Source organism: Struthio camelus, chromosome 16, assembly GCF_040807025.1.
Source record: "Struthio camelus isolate bStrCam1 chromosome 16, bStrCam1.hap1, whole genome shotgun sequence".
In the NCBI taxonomy this organism is placed as follows: Eukaryota; Metazoa; Chordata; class Aves; order Struthioniformes; family Struthionidae; genus Struthio; species Struthio camelus.
The window spans coordinates 22,111,088-22,128,178 of record NC_090957.1 but is presented as its reverse complement, the minus strand read 5'-3'; the positions used below and the strand labels follow the sequence as shown (position 1 = coordinate 22,128,178).

The 17,091-nt window shown below is 48.0% G+C and overlaps 1 protein-coding gene and 1 long non-coding RNA gene across 17 annotated transcripts in view; one reads left to right on the top strand and one right to left on the bottom strand.

Annotated features, from left to right (window-relative positions):
• WSCD1 (WSC domain containing 1) overlaps nt 1–8,143 on the bottom strand; it is a 35,616-nt gene extending 27,473 nt beyond the window's left edge. For 3 of the 8 annotated variants that reach the window (XM_068909477.1, XM_068909475.1, XM_068909476.1), the window contains exon 1: nt 7,997–8,114. The gene's annotated coding sequence lies outside the window, so the exon portion shown is untranslated. Of the gene's footprint in view, nt 1–7,996 lie in introns of all 8 variants that reach the window. The other 5 variants (XM_068909473.1, XM_068909481.1, XM_068909480.1 and 2 more) reach the window with 5 other exon arrangements.
• Nucleotides 8,144–10,165: 2,022 nt separating this feature from the next.
• Nucleotides 10,166–17,091, top strand: part of LOC104147940 (uncharacterized) — a 213,293-nt gene continuing 206,367 nt past the window's right edge. For all 9 annotated transcript variants that reach the window (XR_011134834.1, XR_011134842.1, XR_011134839.1 and 6 more), the window contains exon 1: nt 10,166–10,459. This is a non-coding gene — a long non-coding RNA (uncharacterized lncRNA). The remainder of the gene's footprint in view (nt 10,460–17,091) is intronic.

Genomic DNA, 17,091 nt, shown 5'->3' with positions numbered 1-17,091 from the left:
TCTCTACTGTGTTTTGAGATGAGGCTTGGCCGATGGAGGAGTCAGCTAACGTGTGCCTTGGCGGCCAGGTTCTGAGCGGACAGCACGTTGTTCTTCTGTTTGTCATCTACAATGCAAAGGGATAGCTCCTCTGAACGCAATGCTGCTGTGAAGCCTATCAGTGAAATAATGATGGCTGCAATCACATGTATTCAAAAAGTGTAAGATTTTTTTTTCCCTAGCAGCAAGATGAGGCTAGATAAATTTATCGGACTTCTAATCCTCCTTGCCTAATTTTAATTCAAGGTTTCATAGCTCTTTTGGTTTACTTAGAAAGGGATCAAGTTACAATATCAAAAAATGCTTCCAGCCAAAGTTCTGAAGTGTGCTTAAAAGCATTTGCATTAAAAAGTATGTACTGTAGCAGGAGGGAAAATTTTAAGTGCTTCTGATAAGCACTGTTCAGAACAGCAACCAGGCAGGATTATCCTCTGAAGAGCATTGCACTACAACTTTGTAAGGCAAAGTAGCGCGTTCTGAATGGACACTTGAACTGTTTTTCCTTGTGCATGTTTTTGTTGTTCCTGCTTTGCCTTCAGTTGCTGCCTTGAACAAAGGCAAGATCCCACCTACCAGCTGGTCCATGGTAGCTTGCTATATGCTAAGCAGCTTTGTAGGACAGCCAGTTTTGGAGCTGCTGCTCTGCGCTGTGGAGCGCTCTGTGGCACACCATCTCCCATGTGTCCTCAGCCATGTCCCTGGTAGTACTGAATGCTCTCTCCTTCCCACTAGAGTACAGCTGAGAAAATGCCACGTTTGTTTAGGCTGCATCTACGCAGGAATGTGTTTGCACACGACAGTTAGGTGTGTGCAGGCCATCTCCAAACCAAATTCCAGACAGTACAAAGCACGGCTTTTTGCGATATAAGAACATGTCCAACTGTAATCAGTGCTTCTCTAGTACTGCTCCCGGACAGATTAAAAAAAAGTGCTTTATAAAAACCCTGTGTTAGACAAAGTGAGATCTGGGAAGAGCCAAGAGTAGAAACTTAAAACGAAACCTCAGTTAATTTACTGTTTTCTGGAAAAAGAAGGAAAAATACTGTGTGCTAGCACGTCAGCAAAGATGACTAGATCCTTGTGGTTTTGCCAGGGTAGAAGTCCTAGCTACAAAAGCATTTCTGCAAGTGCTTTCCATAGACCCTGATATAATAACCATACACCTGCATCTCTTTATATCTGCTGATCACATGGAGAAAGTCTCTTTCTGGAAGAGTATGGTTCTTTTTTAGCCTTTTTCTCCCTGCAGTTGTGTAATGGAGTATTCGCAGTAGAGGTATGCATGATGAGCTATGCTATAGCAGATGATCAGTGGGCAACAGGGTAGTTGGAGAAGGACCCGTGGAGGCAGGCGATGCTACGCTTGAAACCGCGTCAGCAGCCTGACTTAGTCCCTTTTAAAGCCATAGTGTGCGCGAATCTTTCAGTCGATTTGCTCAATTTGCACAGGTGCAAAGTAGAGCAGCTCCAAGTGTCATACACAACACCATCCTCTCAGCAGCAGGATCTGCCCCGTCTGGGCAAAGGAGCAGTGTCCTCCTGGTGCTTTTACTAAAGAGGAACTGCCTCTGGGTATCAAAAGGCTAACTTTGCCTTTGCCCAGTGGCTGGAAAAGTTTAAATGGTACAAACAAATGTTACTGCAGTCAATATGACATATATAAATTACCTCCAGACGCATTCACCCTCAGTACAGTTGCCATGACAGTACAGTGTTCTAAAAACCAACCAAATAAGCAAGACTCTCCACCCACAGCAACTGCTGCAAATGCACAACTCAAAAATTAAATGTTGCTTTTCAGTAGGGAAACTGCAGAGTGCTGCTGACATTTAAAAAAAAAAAAAAAAAGCCATTTGATTTTTCAATAAACTGCATATTACAATATCATCAGAGTATGCCTGAAAGAATTGAAGTACATCACTTTTGATGATATTAAAAAGGAAAGAGAAAGGAGGGTGTGAAGTGGTATCTGCTAACAGAAAATGTATCATTTGTCTTTATTATATATGTTTCACTTAAAATGAAGGAAGTGAAATGGAAGAGAACTGGAAAAATAAAGTTGTCTCTTGGTTGAAGTAGTCTTCTGTCCCTTTTTATCAGTTCTCACAGCCAAAGTTTTTTTAGGACCAGAGTAATTGACAGTTGAGTTAAAAATCAGTAAAATCATTAAATGATAATAGAAAGGACTTTGAGATAGGCAACGAGAACTGTTACACAGCAGAAAAGACCTCTAGGTGAAGAGACCAGTGAAAGGGTTAGTGCTACACAACAGAGGAGAGGAAAATAATGAGCAGTGGCAGAGATCAGTGATTCAGATCTGGATATGATAAATGGCAATACAGAAGGCACGCTGGGTGCCAGGGTAAGGATCCCTTATGCCACTAAAAAGGCAATGTGCTTTTACAAAATCATAATTATCCTGTGTAGCTCACTTTCACAGATTACTGCAGGCAGGAATTTGGTGCGGTTCAGAACAGCGTTGAATGGTCCCATTTTATAAAAAGCAAGAACTTAGTCTCTGCATTAGTGACAGGTGACTCTAACTATTCAGAAGTCAGATAACAGTTCAGTTTGAACAGCATTTTTAGCTGCTTCCACCTGAAAAATTTTGCCTGGAAACGTCATTAGAAAAAAATAGTCTTTTATGCTTTTCTCTAACTTCTCTAATATTCTTATTTCTGGCACAGCTAGAAATACCCTGTGAGGAAACCCTACAATATTGTATAAACCAGCAGGTCTGAATTCAGAGGTGAAAAAATGCATCTTACCTGAAATTCCAGAATCTCAAAATAGGAATCTGTTCTGATCTGTTTCCTAAAATGGGCAATGCTGCATTTCCTTTCACTGTCTCTGGCAAAGCCAACATCTTAACAGAAAGGCTTCTTTAAATCTGGCACGACGTGATCAGAATGTATTTACTGGTTGGTAGCCGAGTCCTCTGCCTGCTACCGTAGCGTTGAAGAGTCCGCGGCAGAGCTGTCACGGGTTGGTCGCTGATTCATTAAGGTGCCGTCAGGCTCCTGAGCGCTTGGTGCTGTGTCAGCTTTGGGAGATGCTCTCCACAGACCTTGCAAGAACCAGCAACACTGACGCGCGTGGTCCTACCAGCGCCCGCAGACAGGCCACGTCTCTCCCTGCAGCTTTTCCGCAGGCTTCGTTCCTCGGAGCCCGCGGCCGCGGGGCTTTGCCCTTGTCAGCAGGCGCCGAGCGGCAGGGGAGGCAGCTCTTGAGGAGACCTCCATCGTCTCCTGTGAAATGAGCTCTGGCTGTCCCCTAGCGCCCGGCTCCGCGGACGTGTTCGTCAGCAGGCAGCTCTTGGCTTTCCTGGTGCTGCGGCCCTCTTGGCTGAAGTCATTGCAAAGGTGAGGAACAGCCTCTGCCTTGCAACGAATCCTTCTAGTGCTCGGTTGGTATTTTGTAGAAACGACGTGGTTAACGGGTCTGGAACACCTGCACCACGGACAGCACTGCAGGGAGAGTTTTTTGGCGAGGAGGCAGAAGGGAGTTGTCTGTATGCCCTGCTCTTTCACCCCTCGCTTGGTGCCGTCGCAATGCTGCATAGCAGCAAGAAACCTGAGAGCACTGAACGTGAACGCGGCACTTGCATCTCAGAGCACGCTGATGGCACTAAATATCAGACATGGGGCATTTCCACTTTTAAGTATTGCTGCTTTTCCTTTAGTCCTCATTTTTCTTTCAGTACGTATGCAATACCAGATTTATAACTGCCATAAAAAAGTTGCTACAAGGAAAAGCAAGTCTGCAACTTGCTCCTAAAATGATCTCTATTGACAACCACTCAGCCACTTTCTTACTGACCGCAAAAGTCATGCTAGGCAGCTGCATTAATAGTTTTTTTTAAGAGAAATAAAAGAAAAGTGTTGAAGTTATTGGCCATTCTACTCTCCTCACTAGAGGAATAGCTACAGAAATTTTAAGGGAAGACTAATACTTCTAGTGATGCTATGAAAGCCAGTAAAGGGTGGAGACAATAAAGAAGAGCAGCCCTAGACTTGAAGGTGAAGGGTTGCTTAGTTGCAGGCTGTCCCTTAATAGGTTACACAATGCAGAAACTTAGGTCAATACCGCAGTGAAGGCTTCAGCTCATCAATAGTTAGTCTTGTCTAAAGACCAGCAGGATTTTGCAAATTCAGAGTTCTTGGCACAGGAGCAAGACTGTTTTCTACTATAAACTGAAGGGAATGGGACTCATGAACGTTACTTTTAGAAAAATCCATCCCTCTTCCACATTTTCCCTCTATTTTGTGAGCTTTCTTTGGGGAAAAATGTAGTCAGGTTTGGAAGTGATTTTGAGACCTAGCAGAAAGATGCTGGCTTTTAGCCTTTCTTTTGGATGTAAGCAGCCATTTTCTTGAGGCTCTGTTAGGAAAGCGAAGGCCGATGTCAGACAGCATGATGCGCGCGCATGGGGCAGGCAGAACATAAACTCCTGAGAAGCTGCAAATTTAATGCTGAGATACTGTCTAGAGTTAGACTTCCATTTGCAGTTCCCTTTATTCTTCTCACACCCATGCTTTCCTGTATGACCAGGGTCATCTTTTGAGTTTTGAGAAACTGGTTGAAAAAGAACACAAAGACGAGGTATCTAAGCTCTCCGCTTCATACCTTGAATGGGATCAGTAGAGAAATTCCACATTATCCCAGCTGCCAAATCATAGGATAAAAGGCAATTTTTGTTTGGATCAAAATGAAACCGTGGATTGAGACTTTCGCGTTTTATGGGGAAAGCAGCAGATGCTAGAAATACAGCTTAGAAGAAACATCTTGGTCCTCTATTAATAGTCTTAAGCCAAAATCCACTAAGATCAAGAAACAGGTTGATGTTGATTCTGATAGATTTTTGACTCAAGTCCATTGTTACTTTTTCTAGCTCCTTAAGAAAATTTCATGTTGTATTGTCCCACTAACTGAACAATGTAATTTAGAAATTTATGCAAAGGAATGAAAAACAGGTGGTTTCTTAATTCCATCACATCTCCTAGGTTATTCTTTCACCAAAAAAAAAAAGAAAGAAAACTTCCATTTTAGTAACTCCATAGGTGTTACTATAATATTAATTTCCCTCAGCAACTTAAAAAGCATACTTTTCTATGAAATAAGGTCTGAGGAATATAATCTGATCACTGACTTTTCTGGTAGTTACAATGCTATACTCAAACGTGACTCATCTAGAATCCAACAGATCTGGCTTTTGCAGTGTTTTTTGGCTTTAGATTAAGAGGCAGACGCGCTCTAGACCGCTATCCTAAAGCAGGATTTCTTCCCATAGCTCTTGAGATAATCTCACCCTGAGCACCCGGTGGCGAACGCTTTCATCGCGGGCCCTGGAGGAGCAGCAGCGAGCGTAGCAAAGCCGCCCCGTTGCTCTTCCCCGGGATCTCGGAGGCCAGTGGAAGTTTGTCCATTCGCGACAGCAGAAGCAAGTTTTCAGGCTAAACTGTTGACGGGAGGATGTGCGGCGGACTGAATTCTAGGCACGAGGCCAACTCTGAATAATCGTGACAAAAGAAACCGAGCTGAGTCTCGAGGAAGCTTCTTTAACTTGAAAATTAGAGTTTAGGGATTTGGCTCTCCAGGAGCGTGGCAACGGTCTCTCTCAAGGCCGGTGGAAGCTGCAGGCGCAGCGCGGAGCTGCAGCCTGTGCCTGGAAAACAGCTACTGCCCAGTTCTGTACGCGGGGACGGTGGGTTGTAATCTCTCTCTGTGCTGCTCCCACGAGGCGAGACCCTCGGCAAGCAGAGCGCGGGGGGCCACGCTCGCTGCAGCGGCCGAGCAGCTCTGCCGGGCGGGAGCCGGCCCGAAAACGCAGCCCGGTGGTCTGGGCCGCCCCCGGCGCCCCCTCCGCGCCGCGCTGGGCGCTCATCGGCGGTGTCGCCCGGCCCTCCCTTGGGCGGCTGAAACCCCCGGCTCCTCCTTCGGGCCCCTCAAGGCAGGACGGCTAGGACGTGCTCTGCTGCCGCCCAGCCCGTCCCTCCTCCCGCTTGCCTTGTAGCTATGCACGATGAAAGGGCTTTCCCCCATCTCTTCCCACGTCACCTCTGTCTAATTTAGGCATAATTTGGCCTTTAAATATTTCTAGAAACTAACTTTTCCACTTCTTTCTATAAAAATTAAGCACACCCCCAAGTGTTTTCAGTCATGAGTGGACCAGTGAGTTTTTCCTGTTAACCCTGAGGCAGCAGATCATTCTTTAAAAGAGCTCATCTCCTTTTTATTTTTTAAAGGAGCACAGAAACATAAGGGATCTTCAGCTGGTGCTGAGCGCTGCACCTCTAGTGTGCAGCTTCCCCACCAAAAGATCTGCCCTTAGTGTCTCAGCCTGCAGAGGCAAATAAGCTCTTCTTCCAGCTTAGCAAGCTTTACTCGCTGGAGGATGCATCCGTACGGGGCGCTCTAAGGGGTAACAAACGCACACGCGCTCCTCGCGAGTAACCGTTTCCAAACAAGATGCTGCTCCAGCGTTACTGTAAGCACAGCGTAAGGTCAGGCAGGAAACTGGAAATGAGGTGGAAGCACCACAGTTTCCCCGCCTGCTATAGCGGCAAACACTGCAGCTGGAGAGGGGTTTCTAGCAAGTTTACCGCTTCCTCCCTCTCCCGCCTTCCCTTCCTATACTATTTTGGAAGTGTGCTTGCTATGAGACGTCATCCGATTGCCAAGTTACCTTTGGCACCGATATCGTGTTAAAACACTTAAATAATGAGCTGAGATCCAAATAAACGAGAAAAAAATCTGTATGCAGAGATGGCAGGGAGATGGAAAAAAACTACATAGTCCATAAACTGTCATATCAAGTTAAAAATACACAAGCTTATGCAGTATTAACCAAAACCAGAAGCCTACGTGATAGAGAAGAGGTTTTACAGTTGGTAGCTAATTCAGCTTTTGAAATGAAAAGTGATGTCAAAAAAACAGAGCTGTAGCCCGAGAACGCTGGAAAGTCAGCGTTTAACTTGTGCACGTTTGGTCACGGCAGCTCTTTGACTGGATATTGGATTTTCAAGACCAATTTGCTAGCATAAGTAGGTGTAAATCTAGGAAACGGTTTTGGTGGTGAACACAGTAGCCTCCGGCGAGGGATGCAGGGGAGTCTACCGAAGGCAGTCAGGCAGAGACGGTCATTTTAAGATCGAGCGCTGGCTTAGGAAATCTTCCAGGGGCAGGTCGCAGCATAAAACAGGCAAGGGTGATACAGTATTTTTTCCAAGAATCCAATACTTTTTCCTTGCTCAGTGATAAAATAATAATCTTATCAGGAGGAGTGAATCCATGCAAGTATGGAAAAGATGCAGATACACATCTATACATACCTATGTATACACACACACGTATTTGTGTATGTGTATGCACTCTGTACGTAGACAGCTCCGTACTCAAGAGATAACAGCAAGTGCATGCAATCTGCTGTCAACATATACCGATAATCTGGGATTTTCCAGCAAACAGTATTCTTGAACCTAGAACGTATTTTGCTTGAAGATAAACCATCTATGCGGAATGTACCTCCCTTTGATATTAAGAACTGAAATAGCGGGTAAATGATGCTTTAAGTATGATTTTCAGAGAGCGATACGGTGCTGTGGCTATAGGCTAAAGTTTTCCGGGGGGCTGTTGTACAAAGTATACTGCATGTTGTTTTTTTGCTTTGCCCCTCTGAGGCTGGAGATGAGCATGCGTTCCTTCCTGCATGCAAGGAAGCCTACTGGAATGAGGCAGCAGGCAGCTCTGTAACTAGATCACAGCTCTTTCAAAGGTGCCTTCCCGAAAACCCTGCCCTGCCCCTTCCTGCAGCGCCCGCCGGCTGGGGGCTGCCGGGGGCTGCGGGCTCCGCCGCACCCGGGCGCGTCCGCCGCGCCGCTCCTCGGCCAAGGCAGCGCGCCCGCCTCCGCCTCCCCCCGCCCGCGCGGAGCCCGATGCCGCCGGGCCGCGAACTCACCTGCCGCTGCCGCCGCCGCGACGGGACGGGACGGGACGGGACGGGACGGGACCCCGCGGCCGCCGCCGGGAGCTGATCGCTGCCGCCGCCGCCGCCCCGCCGCGTCGCTCCGCCCCGCCCCGCGCTGCCGCTCTGCGCTGCCGCCCCGCGCTGCCGCCCCGCCCCGCCCCGCCCCGCCCGCTCCGCCCCGCCCCCGCCCCGCCCGCTCCGCCCCGCCCCCGCCCCGCCCGCTCCGCGCTGCCGCCCCGCCCGCTCCGCCCCCGCCCCGCCCGCTCCGCCCCGCCCCCGCCCCGCCCGCTCCGCGCTGCCGCCCCGCCCCGCCCCGCGCTGCCGCCCCGCCCCGCCCCGCTCCGCCCCGCCCCGCCCCCGCCCGCTCCGCTCCGCGCTGCCGCCCCGCCCCGCCCCGCTCCGCGCTGCCGCCCCGCCCCGCCCCGCCCCGCCCCGCCCGCTCCGCTCCGCGCTGCCGCCCCCGCCCGCCCGCCCGCCCGCCGGTCGGCAGCGGCGCTGCGCGGCGCCGGGCGCAGGCGGGACCGGCCGCGGGGGGGGGGCGCTGGACTGCGCGGGGGAGCGGGCGGTGCGCGGGCTCCGCGTCCCCGGCCCGACGGAGGCGCCGCTGCCTTCCCCGCCTCTTCGGAGCGTTTTTGCCGCTGGTTTACGGGGGATTTATCCGTTTACGAGTGTTTTTGCAGGATCCGCGTGGGAAGCGGAGAAGGCGGCAGGGCGCGGCGCCACGCGGGGCGGGGGGGGGGACCCGGGGGGGCCTCGAGCCGGCCGGGCCACGCGGGACCGCGGCGGCGCACACCGCCCTCGGCGGGGCTCGGCGCGGTGCCGCCCCGCGCACGGCGCTCCGGTCCGGCCCAGCCGCCCCAAGACCCCCGGCGCGCAGCCGGCTCCCGCGCCGCGGGGCGGCGTTGCCCTCTCTGCTTGCGTGGCTTTAGCCAGGGGCGCCGGCCTCCCCTTGGGGCCGCGTGAGCAAACCACGTCATGCCCGGCTGGCGCCCTTCGTCGGTTCGCTTTCTCGGTTCCTTTTTCAGCACCTGTTCTTGTTTCCTTTGTTTTGCTTTAAAGTGAACAAACGCAGGAGCTTCTGTTTCTGGCCGCGGGACGTGGGAGAACGGTTTGTGGCCCGCGCGTCGGCGGCGCGGGAGGCAGGCTGGCGGCCTCGCGCCCTCGCGCCCTCGCGCCCTCGCGCCCTCGCGCCCTCGCGCCCTCGCCTCGCCGCTGCGCCGGCCCTGCCGCCGCCGCCGTCCTCCTGCGCTCTCGGGCTCCCTGGCCCAGCTGGGAGGGTGGAACCGTGAGGACAACCGCAGTCTGCCCAGCCCCCAGGCACGCCTGTCTCCTCGGGGAGGAGGACACCTAGTTGCTGGCAGAAGATCCTTCTGTGAAGGATCGGCAGTAGCTGCAAATAGTTCTGGTATGCAGAAATTCAGGAAGGGAAAGTTAAGTGTTTCAAGTTGTTACGGCGTTGGGGTGGTCCTTCAGCTCGGTGAGATGTGAAAACGAACAGCTGAAATGCTTTTGCGGTTAACAGACGTTTTCTGGGGCTTCTTAGCGTGTTGGCAGGACGCAGTCGCACAGTGGTTTTGTGAATTTTGAATAAGAAAATCGTGAGGAGCCACAATGCCGTTTCTTTGAGTTGTTTTTTTTCCCCACAGTCTTTTCAGGGGAGACCTGTTGTCTGACGTATTTTACCAGCCCAACAAGTGTGTGCAAAGCTGTTTGTCTGAAGAGATATTGAACAATTGTTCGGTCCCTCTGACTCACTGTAAAATTGGAAGAGATACAGCGTTCAGCAAATTCTGTGAATTAGTAAGCAGAAAGCATATTAAACATGCAATGTTTATATATCATAATGTATCGATGATTTTATGCACCTCATTTTGGCATTAATTTTTTTGTGAGGGTTCATAGCACTCTAGTAAACCTTCTAACGAGGCTGTAGTAAAAACTTCACTGCTATTAAAGCTTCACTGAAACGTGCAGAAAGCGACATCCAGTTTAGGTGTTTGCATGTGTTGGCACAGAGGCTAGCAGTGTAACACTGAAATTTGGAAATACTGATGTCTGGAGATGTTTTCTCACCCCAATAGCTTGTGCATCTGTTAGATTCCAACCCATCCAACCTCTGAGCGTATGTACGGCTTTAAGGCTGGAAAAGTCTGAAATTAATTTAATTTTACTGAAATTAAATTAATCAAATGCTTAATATAATGGCATTTTTAAATGTTATGCTGGGCTGGGGCCTAAATCAATGGAATTACAGGAATCTGCCCAGGTGAAGCACTGACAGGAGACGAAGTTCAGCCCCACCAGGAGACGTGGCAGACTCCCGGTTGGCGCTGCGCAGCGTCACCGGCGTGACACGCGCAGTGAAATTGCCTCATTCGGCACCTTGGCCGCGGGGGCAAACCCCAGCTCTGCAGGGCACCCGGCTTATACCCGCAGAAGAGCCCTTTTCCCGAGGTACCGTATGTTAGTTGGGGGGTGGTTTAATTCTACCAGAAAAGGAACTTCTTTCTCCAGTAATTCCTGCTTTCCACTAGAGGGCTTTTGGGGAACAGGTCTGTCTTCTGGTGGAGCAGACCAGCTCAAGTTTTCCTACAGGAAAGCGCGGTCAGGCAAGGAAGGCCGTTTTGGGGCTTTGCTGCAAGAGCGAATGTCAGCCCCGGTCTGCCAGCGTTTGACGTAGTTCTGGAGGCTTTAGCAAAACCTGCTTTGCATCGTGAGCGCGTCCCTGGGACGTGCTGCTGCTCTGGCATATGATCTGTTTTCACAGGTTTGACGTGAAAACAACCACTATCGTTTGGGGATCTTTCCGCTGCTGTGCCTCGACTTGTGAATTCAAAGAAAGCCCAAACAACCACACTTGTATAAAGTATCAGCCTCACTGCAGCGAGCCCTGTTTAATGCCAGCCTGTTTCTAAGATTTTGCATACAGAACGTTATGCATTGACTTCCTAGATTTGGTGCAGCAGCAGCGGGCAAAGCTCCCCTCGCCACAAGGCGACCTGACTGAGGGGGGCTTACAGGGTGAGGACAGCAGTGTCAGGTCTTCTGTTTCTGCTGTGATTACTGGTTGACAGAGGTACTTGAAGCACACTGGAAACATTAACAGGCCCTTTTACAACGATCATGCTACTATTATACCGTTCTTCGTATGCCCTACAGCCTTATGCTGTCGTATCCTGACTACGTTTTGAGTAGGACCGCAAAATACGTATAGCTGAGTCCTAACCATCAGTAACCCTCAGACCCCGCTGCTTCCAACGGCAGCTGGAAAGACGTGTACTTCTGCACGTACTGCGGGGCTCGTATTGGGTGTCGTTCTCATCTCGGATTATTCAAGGTGGGTTTTGCTGTAAAGCCGTAAACTTTATATTCGTATTCACACATTTTATTCTGTCACTGAATTAGGTGTGTTGGGAGCTCTGTTTTATACTTTCAAAGCTTAGTGATCAAATATGAACTTTGTGATGGAATTTCAATTCATTCTGCAGAGATGCTAAATAACATAATAACATGGCTGTTCTGGTTAATATTAGCAGTCAGTAACCACTAGCTGTGGCTAGGAGAAGGTCTTTTGGTGCCTCATTTTCACAATACGAGGTTATGCAGCTCGGGCAGTGTAGTGGAGTCTACGCAGCTATGGTGCAGACCCTGGCTGAGCAGACCATCTGCCTGGAAGTAGAGACCAGATCTGTGTGCACAGCTGTGTTGACTTAGGTACAGCTCTCACAGTTTGCATCACCGGAGGGGCTGATCTGCTGTTTCTCGAGCTGTCAGTTTGGTGCCTGCTCCTGAACCGAGCAAATACCTGTTGTATTTCAGCGTTCCTTCTGACTTCCAGCGAGGCAAGACGGGGGTTATGCAGCTTAGCGTGGCTAATGCTGTGCTGCTGATCACTAGGTTTCTGCAGGCACTCTCCCTCTCACGCTGCTTCCTGGAGATGGGAGGATTTAGTGTTTCTGCTGCAACGTCTGCACTGGGGGATCAGCTTTCCAGTTTGTGTAGTCAGAGCAGCCAGCAGCACGTACCTGGTCTTGCACTCGCGTTGCAAACACAATACGTGAATGATCTTCATCTCTTCTACTGTTAGAGCTGAAGGTGTCATAGGTCTCCTCTCCTACAGTCGCAGTGTTTCTAACAGAAGGTTTTTGTAGGATGTCTAAACTAGGGGATGAACTTGAAATGGTTTGCATCCTCGATCATGATGAGTCACAGGGAAGTTCTTTTAAGACTTAAAGCCAGTGCCCTTGTCTAGGTGCTTGCAAGGAAAATAAAGGGAAGGAAGGGCTGTACTCCCAGGGAAGGTGTTGACCCCCATCTCTTCTGAAGTTACCACAAGGGAGTATTTTGGGACCAGGGGAGGACACGCTCCTTTCTCCCTGATGGTGCTACATCGCATTGTATATAACACCATCTAGGGAGCCAGACTGCAAAAGATGGCACTTGACTGACTGTCCGGTCTGCAGCTAGGGCGTCCACCTGGAGGCGAGAAGCCGAGCTTGCGGCGCCAGCAGCGGCGAGTATTTAACTGTTGTGTGCAGTGGGGCAGAATCAGCTGGAGAGGCTGAAGGTCTCGGCTCCCCCTCCAGCAGTGCTGAGAGCATCCTCCTGGGATGTGCACGCTCCGCTCCCTCAGGCGGAGGAGAGCTTCCCCAGGGAATACTGTAATTGCTCAGCAGTTCAAGTACAGTTTCGGGTAGGTTTTAATTTGGCAAATAGCACCCACAGAATAATTTTGGGAAAACTAATATTGGATTTTTCAGCAGATTGGCTTTCCAGTGTAAATATTTTGCTTACCGGTAGTCTAGAACAGTACTGCTTGTAGCATACCAGCATGTTTTATTTTGGAAATCCAGCAAACTAGATAGCTGGGGATTCTGCTTTGCTTCCACCCTAAATGCTGCTTATGCAGATTACAAATCCAGCCTTTCATTTTGTCCAGTTTTCTTCCTGGCATAATTACCCTGCTCACAGCTAGCTCAAGAGGGTTTCTGTGCTACCGTACCGTGTAGGTATATGAGAAAGGATGCTTGGCGCGATCCGCCGTGCCGCGGGGTTTTGACGGGCCGTCCAGCGCCACGGGGCTGACCAGCAGGAGCCGCTTCGTGCCGCCGGCAGCCTCTGCCCAGCCCCGTCCGCGCGGGAGGCGACACGCGGCCAACCCGCGCCGCGGCCGGGCGGGCTGGGGAGCGTGTCCTTAAGCCGTGCAGGGTTCTGTATGTACAGGGTTTCATTGGTTTCGTTTCATTTAATTTAGTTAAAGCATGCAAAAGGCAGTTGCTTATTTCAGTTTCGCTTATCTAGCGAAGCTAGATAAGAAGCTGGTAAACCCGTTGGGCTGGACGATGTTAATAGTCTCTAGGAGCCGTAACGTCTCAGTTCTGTGAAGATAGGAATTATTAAGTGGTTTCAATTAAACAAACTAGGGCATTCATAAATTAAAACGGGGTTGTCCGCATAAGGTTTGCAAAGGCTTAATTAAACCCATTGAATTAAATTGACGTGTGCTTTCGCAAGGCCACCAGATTAGATCCTGTAGTGAAGAAGTGCTTTCCTATCACCACTCGCAGCACTGGAAGACCTGCATCACATTGCTAGTCTCTGCTTTTCCTAAAAAGGGTTGCTGCTCTGTGGTCAAACAATAAATCTCTCAGTAGCACCATCTGGCAACTGATTTAATTTTACTTTCTCTCTCTTTACCCAAGTGTAACAAATTTAAGGATTAAATCCATGGTGGCTTTGGAGAGACCATTTTAGCAAGGATACTCTGCATCTTGCACTAAATATCTTGCATGTCTTGCAACAAGGCCCAGACTCACAGGAACGAGGAAACATGTCTGTATGGCTGTCAGGTTTTCTCCAGTAAAAAACTGTCTCTGTCCGGTTGCAGATTTCAGTATCTTCCTTTTACTTCTAATACAAGTAGTTCGCCTCAATAATGCTTTAAAAATACATATTGAATCTGTGGGCTTTCATCTGCCCTTTGGTGTGTTGGTAGTTCTTTTTTTCTGTAAGCGGCAATTATCTTTCCTTTCACAATGCTCATGTCAGCTCCCTTTTGATACTCATTCGCTATTATATGGAAAAATAATAGTCAATATAGTGTTCCAGTCCAGAAAATAGCAGGCCAAATTCTGTTTTTTTTCTGTGCCCTGGTGTAAATCTGAAGTGATTCCTGTAACAGCAGTGGGAACCACTCCAGACCCACAGCCTGTAAATGAGAGGACTCTGCCTCGTGAACTCAGTAACATGTAGGTATGTGATGAAAACCATGAAGCTATATAAAAAAAAATTGTGAGCTTAAATGTAATGAAAGCTTTTGGAAAAATACAGCATTTTTTTGGTAAATGGGAAGGAAGCTGAGATAGGTAATTAACCTCTGTATGGAAACTATGGTATAAAAATAGGGATGGTCTTAAGAAACTGCAGATCTTTTGCAAATGCTTATCGGCAGCACGTCTTTATTAATAGTTTCTAATCCAGGAGCGTGCAGGATGCCAATTCACTAACATCTGGATTTCAGTTTAATCCTGAGACAGTACTGTTTGCATTATCTTATCCTGCCTGCGCATCTAGCCCAGTATTCTGTTTCACACAGCGTCAATAAAAAGTAAGGCAGGTCTTTCTAGGACTGGGTATAGAGCTCACATCAGAGAAAAATAACTGTACAAACCCTCTGCACCAGGAAAAACATTTGAATTTTGACAAAATGACTGAGGTGGGGCCAATTTCTACTGTTGGTTATACCAAATTCTACTATTAAACATAGATGAAACAGAGAGACATGGCATTTTGTTTATGATAGTGGCTAGTAACTTGAAGGCACTTGGATTTAAACTCATTATGTGATCTTGAGATACGGAGTCCAAGTGACCTGGCAAGGAGACTTTTGGTGCCTTACGCAGATTTCAAAGAAAGATGGAAGCCTAAATACTTCTCATAGTCTTGGACATAATCTCTCCAGTCCTTAATTTCCCATCTGGAAAATAGAAGATGATGATGATATTTTTCTCCCATCCCTGTGGAATTTTCTCTTACTTTCCGAGGAGCATCGTTTCCTGTGACGTGTGCTCTGGCTCAGGCTTGCGGTGACGATCAGCTCTATCTTATTGCAGCGAATTAGTCCACCCTGCCCATTGGGGTTTGGGGGGACGAGGGGTTGCTTTAATATTTGGTTCATGGTTCCTGTTTAAATGCCTTAAAGAGAAATATCTGTTCTGTATCAAAGTGCTAGCACAGTCTTCAGTATGGCAATGCAAAGTTATCACTGAAAAAATACAGCAGGCTTTAAGACGATTGTGAATAACGGGCCTTGAGGATGCATCTGCATTAGCTCTTGTGTGTTACTACCTTTCACTCTGTCAAGCAGGACTGTTGAGAAAATATACTATTCAGAAGAAGAGGCTACAAATATGAGGTACTGTATGGGAAAAGGCATGTGTAGCGTTTGTTATGAAGAACGATGCGTGAGATTGTTTCACGCATTTCCAGACTCAGACCTGCAGGGCATTATTCTTGTTTTACTTGCACTAGTTTCTTGTCTGTGCTATCCTGTTGTACTTTGGTAAGACCCGTGTAAGTGGTTGATGCAGCCTCTATTAAATTAAGAGGCAAACGGATCAGATCGTAACTTCAAAAGATGATCTGATATTTCACATGTGAAAAGTAGTGAAAAAATGAGCAAAGAGAAGGAAAATTAGGTTAAAGGGGGAGCAGGATGCAAACTCGGGAAAAATATATTTAATAATATTGTGATAAAAAGGGCAAAACTAGAAAAATGAAGGACGTATGCATTATGGTCAGGTTGTGAAACCGGTCATTGCATCTGACTAAAATTCTCAGCACTTTGTTCCTCTGCTTGATGGTTCTGCCCAGCTGTTGCATGAAGCATGGCAAGGAAACTGAGAGATGAGTGGCGTTACTTTTAGAATCATTTTTCGGAAGCAGTTCTTTTGCTAAATGACTCAAACTCTCAGTCACTTCAGAAAATAGTCTCAATTGTAAAAGTACGGATCAGTTCAGGAAAGCGACAGTTATTGCTGGTGTTATTTCAAGAAGAAAGATCTAAAAGACTGCATGGTTTCATAAATGAATGTAATGGAAAAAATAGTCATCTTGTCCTTTTTAGTTAATAATCCTAAATAACTAGGGATTAGACATTCCATGTAATGCCTACCTACAATTTTCAGTTATTTCATGAAATGACTGAGTAAAACAGCCGTTTTGTGCAGTGGTTGAGAACGTCATTCTTCTTCCAGAATTATTGTTTTTTATAATATAAATGCCCCATTATACCTAATATAGGGAAAACTATCAGGTCTAATACAATTATTGGCAAAACTCCCAATGATTTCAGAGCAACCAGTATTTCAACTGCCATCTGTTTGCTGAAGACTGTGTAGATCTGGGAAGAATCTTACATTTCTTAGATATCCCTCAGAATTTGTTTTAGTCATGAAAATACAGACAGATGCTAAAAATGGTGCTAATCTATGTAGCAACACAGTGTGGTTTATAACAAGCGAAGCTGTAACAGAGGGTGTTATCCCATTGCAGCTGATTCCCATGATGATGGGAGTGTGGTTCAAAACGATGGGAGGGGGCGCTTGGGAAATGTAGCGAAAATCAGTGTAGCGGGTTGTGAAGCCTCCCACTCCCGACAGCTTCCTCTTCCCCACTGCTGATGTTGCTGATGTGGTATCAGCTGCTTCCCAAAACTATGACCCGCATCGCACCTGTTGAGGTCCGAGAGGGCAGGTGCTGTGCCTAATGACAAGTGCTTCAAGAGATGAGCCCTCAAAAGATAAATGAATAAAACAAAAAGGATAAAGGAGACTAGGATCCGGAACATATTCCTTATATCTCCGTGGAAGTGAAATAACCCTGCAAATATAAGGGAGATGTAACAAAGGAAAGCCAAGTTAATTTCCAGATTCTGAAGGGATTTCAAAGAAGAAGGTAGACTTTCATCATCAAGTATTGTAACTATAGCTGTTCCTGTTGTTGCCCAACTTCCAGTTAATTAAGGAGAGACTGAAGCATGCTGCGAATAAAGAACAGGTAAATAAGATGAGTTTTGCTCAGGATGT